Source organism: Pezoporus flaviventris, unplaced genomic scaffold (assembly GCF_033815535.1).
Source record: "Pezoporus flaviventris isolate CSIRO_AGI_PZ_B2104156 unplaced genomic scaffold, CSIRO_AGI_Pfla_v1 ptg000072l, whole genome shotgun sequence".
NCBI classification, from domain to species: Eukaryota; Metazoa; Chordata; class Aves; order Psittaciformes; family Psittacidae; genus Pezoporus; species Pezoporus flaviventris.
Genome location: NW_026892620.1, coordinates 7,615,399 through 7,628,829, shown reverse-complemented (window position 1 = coordinate 7,628,829; position 13,431 = coordinate 7,615,399).

Below are 13,431 nucleotides of genomic sequence, written 5' to 3'. Positions count from 1 at the left end.
TCCTGTACCTGCATAAAATTCCACTTGGATATTTTTACTAATAAAACTCTTACACCTAAGCACTCCTTAGTATTGATTGCTTTCCTGTGGTTTTGCTTAAGCAGTCTGGCACAGTGTATTCACATTATAAGGTTATAAAAACATATGAAAAGTTCTCCCAGGTTCTTTTTCCTAATGTTCTTTTGGTTTTTTTTTTTTGAAGCTCAGATGTTGTCATAGAAGAGAAATATGAAAACAGAGTCAATGAAATTTAGATACCAGTACTTATCTTGGCATTCAAGCAACCAGTTATCTGTCAATAACCAGTCAGGAAGGATCTGTATTGTAAATGTAATGTGTCTCCATGCTATTTTTTTAAAAGCATAATTGAGGAAAAAGTTTTATTTCCTTATTTTCTTGTTGAACTTCTTCGACAGATTAAATTCTCTTAAATATAAGCAAATAAATGGGCACGTGTCTCATCTTACTGTAATCCCTCTATATAGATAATTTTGACTTTTAATCAACCCTTGCAGTGCTCTAACAATGGCTTCTATACAGCAGTCTTCAAAGCAGCTTGCAGGGTTCAAATTCAGCTGTACCTTTTTGCAGCATAGTGCCTATCTTCCATCAGAGTGTAGAAAAGTGACTGTTATGTCTCTAATTCAGGATGGTTTACCCTTATGTTCAGTTCCATCATCAGTCCACGGCCTCTTGCAAATGTTACGGCTTCTCAAAGATGTCATGTTAAATGCCAGCATTTCAGATTTGCTTTTCTCAGAGGCATTAGCTTGACTTTTCCAAGTTAAATTTCCCTTTGTTTTTCTAAGCTTGTGTTTTTATAATAACTTCTAAAATATTATTTATTGTTTTTGCAGGAAGGTGTTTGCCATTCATTCTGCTTTAGCTTTATTTATGAATTTCATTAATGCGGTTACCTTTGATTGATTGACAGTTAAAGCTACCTGCAAAAGTAAAAGTCAGAATGCTGTCCTGGTTTCATATAAGACTGCCATCACAAAATATGACAGCTAGTTGAATAGGGAGGTCCAAAAGACATCTGGAAGATTTGAAAGCACCATTATATTTTATAGGACGGAATATAAGCCAGTAGACTTAGAAAGATGAAGGGGCTTTTGCACTGTCTTAATATGTATTACAGCACATAACTTTATTGTGGTTGTCGTGGTTTAAACCCTAGCCAGACAGCTTGCTCACTCACTCCCAGTGAGTGGTGCCAGGCTGAGAGGAATTGAGGGCCTCCTCCCCCCACCGGGGCTCTCCCCTTACCCGCTCCCAGAGGAATGGGGAGGAGGATCGAAAGAGTGCAACTGCTACGGGTTGAGACAAGAACAGTCCAGCAACCAATGTACAACACAAATCACCACCGCTACCACCAACGACAACAATGATAAGGGAAAATAACAAGGGAAGAGAATACGATACCACCGGCTAAGAAACGAGTCCCACCCGGAAGCCCGTGTCCTTCTGGGAAACTCCCAGTTACCCCCCACCCCGGCCATGACGTGCTGTGGTATGGAATACCTCCCCGGCCAGCCCGGGTCAGGCGCCCCATCTCTGCTTCCTCACGGCTTCCCCTCCTCCCTGGCAGAGCATGAGCCTCACAAAGTCCTTGGTCAGGGTAAACATCACTTAGCAACAACCGAAAACATGGTTGGCTTCACCAACACTGTTCCCAGGCTGGAAGTCAAAACACAGCACTGCACCAGCTACCACGAAGGAGAAACATGACTGCTACTGCTGAACCCAGGACATGGTCAATATCAATACTCATCTCTAAAGCCACTGGTATTGTACCAGGTATAAATGGCAGGGGTTTTGGAGCAAAAGAGCTGAAGAGGTGACCTGTATAAAGGAGGCCATGAAATGCCTTACGCTTGTCCCAGACAGTCCGACACTGGTGTGAGCTCCCATTGCCTATCAAAACTATAGCCTGACAGCGGACCCCATGGTACCCCAGCTCACATATTTTTAAGTAAAATCAGTAGACCTGAGGGGCTGGCTATGCTCTGGCTACTGTTGGAAACCTGCAGAGGGTGATGGTCTTAGAAAGACTCAGCAGAAAAGTTGTGATGAGGAGGCAGCTAAGGGCATAGCTAGACATACTTGGGAGCACGTGACCCATACTGAATTAGGGACTACCTCTGAGTGACTCCAGCTGTGGGTTACCCATACTGGGACCTGTGGGTTCCAGGGCAGGAACACTCCTATGGGACTTCAGCCTGTGGAGAAACCAAGTTAAAGCAGGTAGTCTGCTGTGGGACTGTGTCCATGGGTGACCTATGCTGTGACAGAGACGACCCTGAAGGACCATAGCTGTGGGTTACCCATACTGGGAGACAGGGACCCTCCTGAGTCACTTTGGCCCATGGGCAACACATGCCAGAGCAGTGGAAAATGCAGAAGCCCAAAGCAGTAGAAGAGAACCAGGGATAAGCATGAAGTAGCAGATAAAAAGCAATGCATTCCTGGACTCCTGTGCTGCCTGTTGTTTTGCCAAAGAAATTCTGATAGAATGTGTGCAGCCTATGTCAAACATGAGCAAAATTAAGACTAGGAAGGGGAAAGAAAATAAATTATTTTTTTTTATTTCGTCCCCCTTCTCCCCAGTACTCAAATCAATGATGAGAAACCGGTGTTAATTGACAAGAAATTAAATGAAGAAAAATTCCCCAAGTTGAGGCTCTTTTGCTCATAACAGAACTAGGTATAGTCATAGTGTCTAGAAGACTTCTAGAAAGACCTGGACTGAATGGGAACCTATCTAAGCCATCCTTTGGGATTTGGCACAGAAAAATACGCTGTACTTAAAAAATTCATCACGGAGAAAATGAAGGCATGCTGGTGATGGGCCTTCCTTTACTGTCAAGAATCTGTATGTCCAATAGCATCTACAGTTAGTATTACAAAAATAGAGTTTTAATCATTTGTTTGTTGGTTTTGGTTTTTTTTCCAAAGGTTCATGACTAAGCTGAAGTCTAGGTGCAGTTTCTCTTTTGAGAACTACCTCTGAGATCTGTGGTAAGTTCTCACAGTTTCTCTTGTATGAAGCTGTTTCATATGTGCATCCTAATGGAACGAATCCTGACCAAATAAATAGTAGTACTGACCATATCCAAAATTATGCAAAAATAATTTATTAAGTAAATACAAAAACCAGTAATATACAATTTTAAGGGAGTACTTTAAAAGACGTTTTCCTAACAGATAACAGCATAATTGTATGCTGTAAATTTTCCTGATTAACAAAGGCAGTGAATAGTGTTGAATTAAATCTTTGTTATAAGAAAACATTTTTTTTTTTTCTTTCTCAGGCTCCCCTGGAATGACTTCATTAGTCGTATTAACCTCTCACAACTGTTTGAGTCTCTACAACTGTCATTTCTAGAGTACCAAATTTTCACTGGTTTAATGTACAAGATTTGGAGGGTTTTTCTTCTTTTCATAAAATGCACAGAAATCTGAATTTATCATTGTTAGCCAAGACTTTATTTGATGTTAGTAACAGAAAAGAAATTGCTGCATGGTGCATATTCTGCTTCTAAGATTATCTTCAGCCTATTGAGTATATCAGTATTGTAAATTTTGGTTATCCTCAGTTATCTTTCCTGTGATCCTGGGGAGTGAATGTAAAATTTCTGGAGCATGCAGAACTCGCAGGCCTACCTAGGGGCACAGTATGCCATTAGTACAGCACCACAGTGTTTGGATACCTGCAGGCACACATAGAAAGACTGTCAGCTCCCCTGAAGGTCCTGCTTGGATGGCATGCCGGCAAAGCTAGGGTCACAGCATCCTATCTAAGCATAGACTAAACACAGCCCCGCTTATTCTTGACACTTCATTTACTCAGTGTATTTCACACGGCTGAAGCTATTTGATTCAGATCGAACTGCATCTATTTAACAGAAACTGTGAAGCATGCTCTATGAATATGATAGGAGAACATGGTAAAGATTAATGAAAAAAAGAAATTTGACTCTTGTTGATTTGGAGGTATTTTTAATTAAGAAAAAATGGTATTGAATATATGATGACCGTATGCTCTGCTGATCAGCATGTTTTCTTATGAGATTGACGTAGTGGTACTGGGAATGAAAGCACAGTGCCAGTCATTGATAGAGGTCCCAGGAATAGTGGGTGATAAGTAATGACTGATTTGTTTTAATCTACTTTTGGTTCTAGTTCTGCAGCCTTTGGGAGAAAATCACACAAAAATGTTGGTTTTAGATTGAAAATTCTGTCATTCTGCATTTTTTTCTCCATATAAAGAAAGTACTTTTTTGTAGAAATATATACATATATATATCAGCATTTGTTTCACAAGCTAGAAGGGCTGTATTCAGAAAACTAGCAGTGATATTTCTTTTGTCTTTCACCAGATAGTTCAGATTACCAGTCCAGAATGTCTTGGTGGTCTTGATTCAAGTCCTTTTTGTCTTTGTTTTACGTCACAGAAGAAGGTGACAATATGGAGTCACCTGGATTCTGTGTTCGGGAGCTGCATTTTCTTACATTTTCCATTTGATGCTGTTTAATTCTTTGATCTTGAAGAGAAATAAGTGCAAGCAGGTATTCCAACTCTTCACTAACAGTTATTTTAAATTAAAAAGTCATTTTCAGCACTGGTGCAAACACATGCCTTAAATGAGGCAATTTTATGACTTCACTCCTTCCTGCCTCCCCAGGAAGATCCAGCTGCTGAATGTATCTTTCATTTTCTAAGACGCCTGAAAGGGTATGTTTGATAAATTTGCTATTCATTTGAAGATTTCTGGCTCACTTCAAAAGACATGACTGAGAATAGTACACTTGAAAACTGAGTAAAATGAGCTAAGAAAGAGTCTAAGGGTTGTTGGGTTTGGTACCTATCTTTATTCTGTATTAGGATTTTTTTTTATGTTATCCAAAGTGATTTCTACAGATCAGCACCTTTAGCTCTGCAGAGCACAGAAAAACAACTCACAACATCAGCCATCCAAGTTAATATTGGTACAGAAAGGAAATAAACAGGTAGGAAACCCACAGGAGAAAAAAAAAAAAAATCAGCTAATTTTGTTCTGTGGCTGCAGCATTTATCTAAAGGCTGCAAGGCTGCAACCTGGCAATTTTGGTGATGGTGGGTGGTACAAAAAAATTGGTTTGCATGGATACTCTCCTTCTTATGCTGCGAATGTCTCCAAAACTTCCCTTTTAGTTAAAATAATCTGAAACTATTATCTTTTTGGTCATCTGGAAAGGAAAAGATATGTATAAACCCAGGGCAGAAATCCCATCTGGAAATGCAAAGAAATACTTTCTCTGGCTGCTTTTCTTTCCATTTTTAATATAAGTTAGCTCAAAGCACTAGTGTTACAGTGAAATAGTATTTAAATATCCTAGCTTTGATCTTCAAGACTATTTTGATTCTGGTTTGCTAAGACTTTTCAGGCTTCAAAGTATAAATGAATTAAAAATCCTGTCAGTAAGAGAGCCTATTGCAACACACCTTTTTCTCCCTATTGTCTAGTTTAAATTCAATTGAGCATCTTTGTGGAAAAGGCAGCATCATTTTGCAGCATGTCACCAAGGCACAGGAGACTTTATGACTTGTTAAATTGCCAGACTAGGAGCTCAAATCCTGGGGACTTAAAAAAAATTTAATCTGATACACTTACTTAAAACTAACTCTTAAAATCAAGCTTAAATGATTAGGTCATTTGTGATCCGCAGTAGGTTCACAAGTAGTTCAATTAAATCTAATTAAAAAAAACAAACCAAAACAAAGCCCAACCCTTTTTCATTTTAACTGCAATGATGAGAGTCTATGGTCATATAAACTGGCAGGGCCAGAGAAAGTACCAAGGAATAAAAATGCATTCAGTTTGTTTAAATTATAGGAAAACTTGTAACTTTGAGTAAGGTTTCATAACAGCTATACTTCAGTCAAAGTTCAACTTGAAGGTAATGGGGTGTAAAATAATCTCTCATTGAGGACTGACCATGGGAAATGGCAACAGATGAAAGTAACAGTTTTTAAAGTCACTGAAGTACAGAAGCAAGTTTAGATTATTGTATGATGTAAACTGGGAAGAAAGGAGCTTGAGCATCACCTTTCGATAATGAAAATGGGTCTGTTTGAAATTAATTTTTTCAACAGTGATATCTGCTGATCTCCTTGAGTCATGGAATAAATACTGATGTCAAGACAAGTCAAGTGGTGGTTGGTAGTATGAACTTCTGGAAATGGGTCTTACAGTCTTTCTTCTCTATGTGCTGTGGAATCACTGAGCTAAGATTCCTACCTGCACCTTGATCTTACTCAAGCTATATTAAATTCACATTTGGATTTTGGCACTTTATAGCAAAGCGTGAGTTCTTTCAAGCTGATCTTTCATCAAGAAGTACCAAGACTGATATAAAATTTATTTTAAAGTTAGTTAGGTTTTTACATACATTACTGTCAAAATAATGTTTACTTCAGGTAAGATTAAAAAAAAGCAACACCTAAACAAGCAACCCAAACAACAAAACCACAAAACCCTTACTCCTTAATCTAGAATAAAACAAGCTCCTTTCTCTTCCATTCTGTTTCATTTTAAGTTACTACATCATACAGAACTGTTGTAAACTATAGCTTACCTGAGGTTTTCCACCTGGATCATGCCTATAAATTCCTTATAAGGTGATAACTTTGTATTAAGACAATTTTCTTGATAACTTCCAGCTTTCAACAGTCAGTGGTACAAGCTTCCTGACTAGATGTATTTTTGTCTTTAATAGCTTTTGATATTTTTCCTCATGAATATGTCTAATTGCTTTTTTTACCCATCTTAACTGTTAACATGCACAATATTCTGCAGCAGTAAGTGCTACAATTTGATTATAAGTTACATGAAAATATGTTTTCTTCTGTTTGCTTTAAACTAGTACCTGATTATTTCATTTCTTGACCCTTAATTAATGCACTGTGGAAAACAGTGAATTGTGGAAAACAGTGATGTGTTTGTTTCTCCCCATATCTCACTAATTGTGATATAAAGCTACATTGTATTCATCCACAAATTTTCATTTTTGAGCTCCTACTTGATTGATGTTGTCCTTGTACAGGAGTCTAAAACTTTTGTTTGCCTTTGTTGTTTTTCTTTACATCATCATCATCATATCAGAAATGCTCAAATTCAAAATATTTATGCTGTACCCAAGTGATTCTTTTTCCTCTGTTTTTGTTTTTTTCTCTCCTCTCCTAATAATTCTGAATGCTTTTTCTACCAGTGCTGAACACTGAAATTTTGAGAGACCTATTCACCATAACTGTCTTGAGTGATGTTTACTTCAGACTTTACTTTTGTCTGTATACAGTTATGTTTTACTCAGTGTTATTCCACATTGAATTTCATTCAGTCAGGTATTCTCTGAGTTTTGTGGAATTCTCATACAGTTCTTTTGAGCCAAAATATTTTTTTCTGTAACTGTAATATCGACAAACTTTATTTCACTGTTCTCTGTTCACTGCATCAGATGCAAGTACATTGAGTCCCAAAACAGACCTCTGAAGAATATTTTCTTCCTCTGACCATGAGGCAAACTTTAGTAGTACTTGAGAAGTTAATTACATAGAACTTAACCAGTAAATTGCATACATAACTGAAACTTCTACGGTTTTATAAAGCTCATTTAAAATCTTGACTAACACATATTCTTACTGATTTATTGCTACTGTCCTGGGTTCAGCAGTAGCAGTCATGTTTCTCCTTCTTGGTAGCTGGTGCAGTGCAGTGTTTCGACTTTCGGCTTGGGAAGAGAGCTGATAACAATGATGTTTTGGCTTGGCCAAGGACTTTGTGAGCCTCATGCTCTGCCAGGGAGGAGGGGAAGCCGGGAGGAAGCAGAGACAGGACACCTGACCCAAGCTAGCCAAAGAGGTATTCCATACCACAGCATGTCATGCCCAGGAGGTAACTGGGAGTTAGCTGGAAGGGCTGGGAGACTGCGGGGTTGGAGGAGGTATCGGTCAGTGCTTGGTCGGGCGGAGGGGTGCAAGTTATCGGTCGGCGGGTGCTGAGGTGTTGTATTCTCTTCCCTTGTTATTTCCTTTATCATTATTATCATTGGTGGTAGCAGTAGTGATTTGTGTTATACCTTAGTGACTAAACTGTTCTTATCTCAACCTGTGGGAGTTGCATTCTTTTCGATTCTCCTCTCCGTCCCTCCGGGAGTAGGGGGAGGGAAAGAAGGGGGGGAGTGAGTGAACGAATTACCTGACTGGGTTTAAACCACGACAGCTACTCATTCTTTCAGTTTGTTTCAATCCCTGTTCTATGCTTGAAAAGTTTCCCAAACTCAAATGCAAGAATGTTCATCATAATGAACTGATGCTAAAGACCCAGAATGCTCTGTGGAAGACACATTCTGTGAGATGTCAAAAAATGAGGCACGGTACATTTTGTTAGATACTGCAAAAGAATCTGATGTACTATTTTAACCTTTTCTTCAGGAGCGGTCTTTTATTTTATTTCTTTTTCTCCATTCCTCCTGATTGCTGCATGTTTACCTGTAGTTTAAATAAGGGCAGTATGGATGTCAGAATGGTACTGCAGCTACTTCCTTTGCCAATGGCAGCAAGTTCCTTTATTTTTAGAAACAAATGTGTAATATTTTTAATATACTTTCCTCTGACTTTTAATAATGCTTTTCTCATTGTCTGTTTGGTTTTTAACCTCCAAGACTCTACTAACTTTACCTAGGAGGTTCTAATTCAGAATTTAATTTGTGTTGGTTTGGAACCAGAAGTGCTTTGCACTGAAGATCTGAGTCTTGAGGCAATTTCCAGAAGGTAAGTACTACCTAATGTCATGGTGATATTCAATATACAGATCTCTCTTCTCTTTAAGCTCAGAATACTAAGGTATTTTCATACGGACAGGTAAATAACCTTCAACTGGTTATGATTTTCAGCCATTAGTGACCTGGACTGAATTTGAACTTGTGACCTGTGAGTGTACTCTGGATCCTTAATCATAACTGTAAAGTCCCTCAGACCAGGTCTTTCTTCCTTTTTTTTTATTCTTTTTTTTTTTATTTTTTTGACAAAGAGGAGTTTATTCTCTGCTTCCCTGTGCTATGGCGACAATTTAATAGATGTAAGTCACAGTGTTAGATGGGGTATAATTTTGAAATTACTTCTCTTATCTTGTATGAGAATAGACTACATCAGGCATCAAGTAATAAGAGTCTATTGAGAGTTCTAGCTGATTAATGACTGAGGGTTGGCCTGAATAATACTGAGCACTTACATAGCACTTTACATGTTCAAAGCACTGCATAAACATCATCTAAATAAAACAAATGTGGCTCATTAAGGAATCTGTTCACTTGTATTCTGACGAGAAAAACAAGCATGCAAAAAAGCATGACAAATTACTTAAATGTTTTTCCTCTTGCAAAGGGAATTGTGTTTGAAATGCAGTTTATCCTTTTCCAGTATTTTGTACTTCAGTGTTTGTTTCTTTTTCATTAGTAGAATGAGCTGACAACATTTAAGGTGCCTCTTCAGGTTGGGTGAATGTATATTGGAAAAAAATAACTTTGGAGTTTATGACAGATATTCTGCATGACATTATTATGTGAATTAAGACAGGAAACTTCAGCTTTAGTATTTAGCAGCATGTGGTAAAGAATTTTAATTTCCTTATTTTAAAGGTTAAGTGTTCCTTCAAGCCCTCTTGTTACCATTCCCAAACAGAATAAATAGGAAACTTCCTCTAAGAAAGCGATTAGTTCATTCTATAAATACTTTAATAGAAAATCTGTTGCTTTCATAATCCTACCCTTAACTGAGCAGTCAAGACTGAATTTAAAGAACTTTTTTTAATAACATGCAGACTTTCCAATTCCAAGGTTTGTTGCAGGTTTGTTTTTTGTCGCTGTTTCTTTTTTTTTTTCTCATTTGGAAAAAGCATTTGAGTAAGTCTTGAGAAAATTATACAAATCGTTGGCCAAGGTGGGCATGGGGATTGCTAAGGCATTTTTTTTGCACATGAACTACGTATTTATGCTCCACACTCACCAGCTCACAGAAGCTGACATAACTGTATTACTCATATACAGTTTGAAGCAAAGGGTAATATTTGTATATATATGATATTTAAATAATCTTCAGAAATCAGTGGTCATTGTTTTTATGTGGTGGTCTCTTCCTTGTGGCTAGGGCCACTCAGAGTCTTGAGAAGTGAACTTTAACCATGATAGAAACAACACATGCTGAGCTACACCCTGCAATCAAAACTCATGATAGTGATAATAAGAGCACTTTTTAACTAGCCTACTCCTCTGGATAATCTTAATAAAAGACCGTGAGCTGGGCAGAAGGACCATTGGAGCTATTTTCCTGGCAGATGTCATTCCTCTTGCTGAACTCCCAGCCATTCACTCCTGATATGTAATCATCTTCTTTTGCACTTGACCACTTGCTTTCTCATCCAGGTCCTGCGATTTCTTTACTGGCAAAATACTGAAGTGCCCTTTCCTTCCTGGTTTTATACTTTTTCCTAGAAGGCAATAGCTGCTGGCATGAAAAGAATGAAACACAGCATATGTATACAATAGAAAATACATGGCAAAGGAAAATCCCACTTAGCTCCTGGACATTTTAGAGCACATCTGCACAGCTTGGTATTGACAGTCGCCACTCACTCATCCCATTCTTTTACACAGTAAGTTACAAAACGTTTCAGGTATTGCTCTATGGAAGTCCAGCAACTGTCTTTGCACAGCAGATTGGCTCAGAGTGCAAGTATGAAACCCAGAGGACTTAATCATAGAGGTGTATGTCACTTGTATGTTGATAAACACTGAGAACGCTGAAATATCCTGCAATGACTGCCCTTGATTTCCTTCTTAAAAGCAAACAAATGAACATGCAAACACAGCAGAATCAAAACAACTTCTTAAAAAGAAGGGTTTCATCCAGCAAATAGTTTATTCTGGTGAACAATTCTTATTCTGTTGCCAACTTGAAAATATCTTTGAGAAATATTTGCTTGCTTAAAACTGAACTAACCCCACAAGTACAGAGTACAGCTTCCATAGATTTAAGGTTTATAGTATATTTGCACATTTTATACAAAACTTAGAGAAGGGGACATAGGAAAAATAATAGAACTTTTTTTTTCTTTATATTTCTTCAATTATTTTACTTAGTGACTCTTCTATAAGAATAATTAAATTTTGAGGTTTTATTGATTTGTTTTCCTTATGTTTCTCCCTTCTGAGCACATGTGATTGCAGCAATCATGTGTGACAACCCGGAACTTTAAATTTCTATTAGAAAGGCAGACTAGCTCATCTTTTCAGCTTTTATATAATACAGCCTTGGAAAACAGGCACAAGATCTCAAATGACAGCTGAAGGGGAAACTTATGGGATATGATCACACACAAAGGTTAAAGCACTGTTCAACACAACTGCTCCACTTTGCAAGTAGCAGATGCTTCATAAATATTACCTTTTTATTTTGAAGTTCTAACCTATAATCTATGAACTGAAGGACAGTTCATTCCAGCAAAAGTTAAAAATTCATTTATACCAGTTGCAACCCACTGGAATAAACTAAATCTTAGCAGAGTAGAAATCAAATAACTCAATATGAAATCATAAGTCTAAATCAGGTAGGAGATCCAGAAACATATAAAAGTAAAACATTTCAGCAGAGGAACAGGTAAAATGTGGACAAATATACAATCTCAGGAAATCTGCCGAGCACTGAAAAGTGCAATAAAAAGTGGACTTAATGTGAAGTAATTATAAAATTAAAATTTTGGGATGATAATTATTTTTGAAACTACCAGAGACTGTCTGAATAAGAGGAGTAGGACTGTAAGGAAATTGCAATAAGGAAACATCCATAATTTACTTTCAGAAACTTCACACCAAACAAATTTTGTAATGACTGGCTTTATTGATCAGCAGTTGACCATCTGAAGCTAAGGCAAAATTTGTTCCAGCTTCATAAGCCCCTTATTGTACCTGCCTTTATTGAACTTTTCAGTTCTCAGCATTTTTTTTAAGGCTGTATATACTTATCTGATGCTTGTTCCTTTGCAGGCATGTACTTTTGTATTCTTGATTTTTTTTTCTTGTCACCTCTTAGTTTGATTTGTTATTTCATAGTCATTTGTCTGATACTTGTTTGGTAAGCTAATGTACCTAATTCTTCTTTATTTCCTAAGATGGATATTCACAGTTCTCTCCATTTTAATGGTGAAAGAGCTGAACTGCTCAAAAGTTTTGTCATGAGGATGAAGGACGTTCATGCAATTGTTAGCATATTTCATCTGTTTCAGTGAGAATGTCCTCTTCTTTTGCAGTTCTCTTTTACACCAAGAACCACAGGAACAAGTGCCTCTCTACCTGACATGGGAACTGACTTCTTGGTCACATTTATGCAACCTGTTAAAGAAATGGGGAAAAAATAGTCTAAGGTATGCTTGAGGGAAGGGATGCCATCTACAGGTCCCATAAGTGGGCCAATATGAAGTGCATAGTGTACAAGACCAAGTGGAAGGTCCTTTATGTAAACCAGAAATATTTGTATTCAGCCCAGAAAGGCAATCACAACCTGGGCTGCATAAAAATAAGTGTATCCAACAGCAAGTCAAGGAGGTGATTCTCCCGCTCCACTCTTATGAGCTCCCAGCTGGAGTACTGCATCCTCCTTTGGGGTTCTCAGTACAAGAAACACATGGACCTGCTGAAGTTTGTCCAGAGGAGGGCCATGAAAATCTTCAGAAGTCTCGAACACCTCTCCTATGAAGAAAGACTGAGGCAGTTGTAGCTATTCTTCAGTCTGGGGAAGGGAAGGCTCTGAGGAGACAGTATTGTGGCCTTTCAATTTACGAAGGGATCTTACAAGAAAGACAGAGAGAGACTTTTTTACCAGGGCCTGTACTAACAGGACAAGGGAAGTGGCTTTAGACTGAAAGAGTGTAGATTTAGATTGGATATAGGAGTGGGTTTTTTTTTTACAATGATGGTGGTGAGACAGTGGAACAAGTTGCCCAGAGAGATTGTGAATGTCCCATCATTGGGACTGTTCAAGTTCAGGTTGGATGGGGCTTTGAGCACCTTGGTCTAGTGAAAAATATTCATGTCCATGGCAGGGGGCTTGGAGTCTATGATCTTTAAAGGTGTCTTTCACCTCAAACCAGTCTGTGATTCTCTGAACATTAAGCTAAGGAGGTAGGTGAAAAGGGGTGGTGGAGTCATGAAGTGAAATGAAACATGGTACAGTCAAAACAGCTGGAGTTAGAGAAAATTTGAGCGTAGTGTTTCAAATGAATGTGGAAAAGAAAGTCCAATGAGTACAAGTGTGTCCAAGGGTTTGGGAGGAGATCTGTTATACTATATATTGGTGTGTTACAGTACCTGACATCATTAAGTTATGGTGTGGAG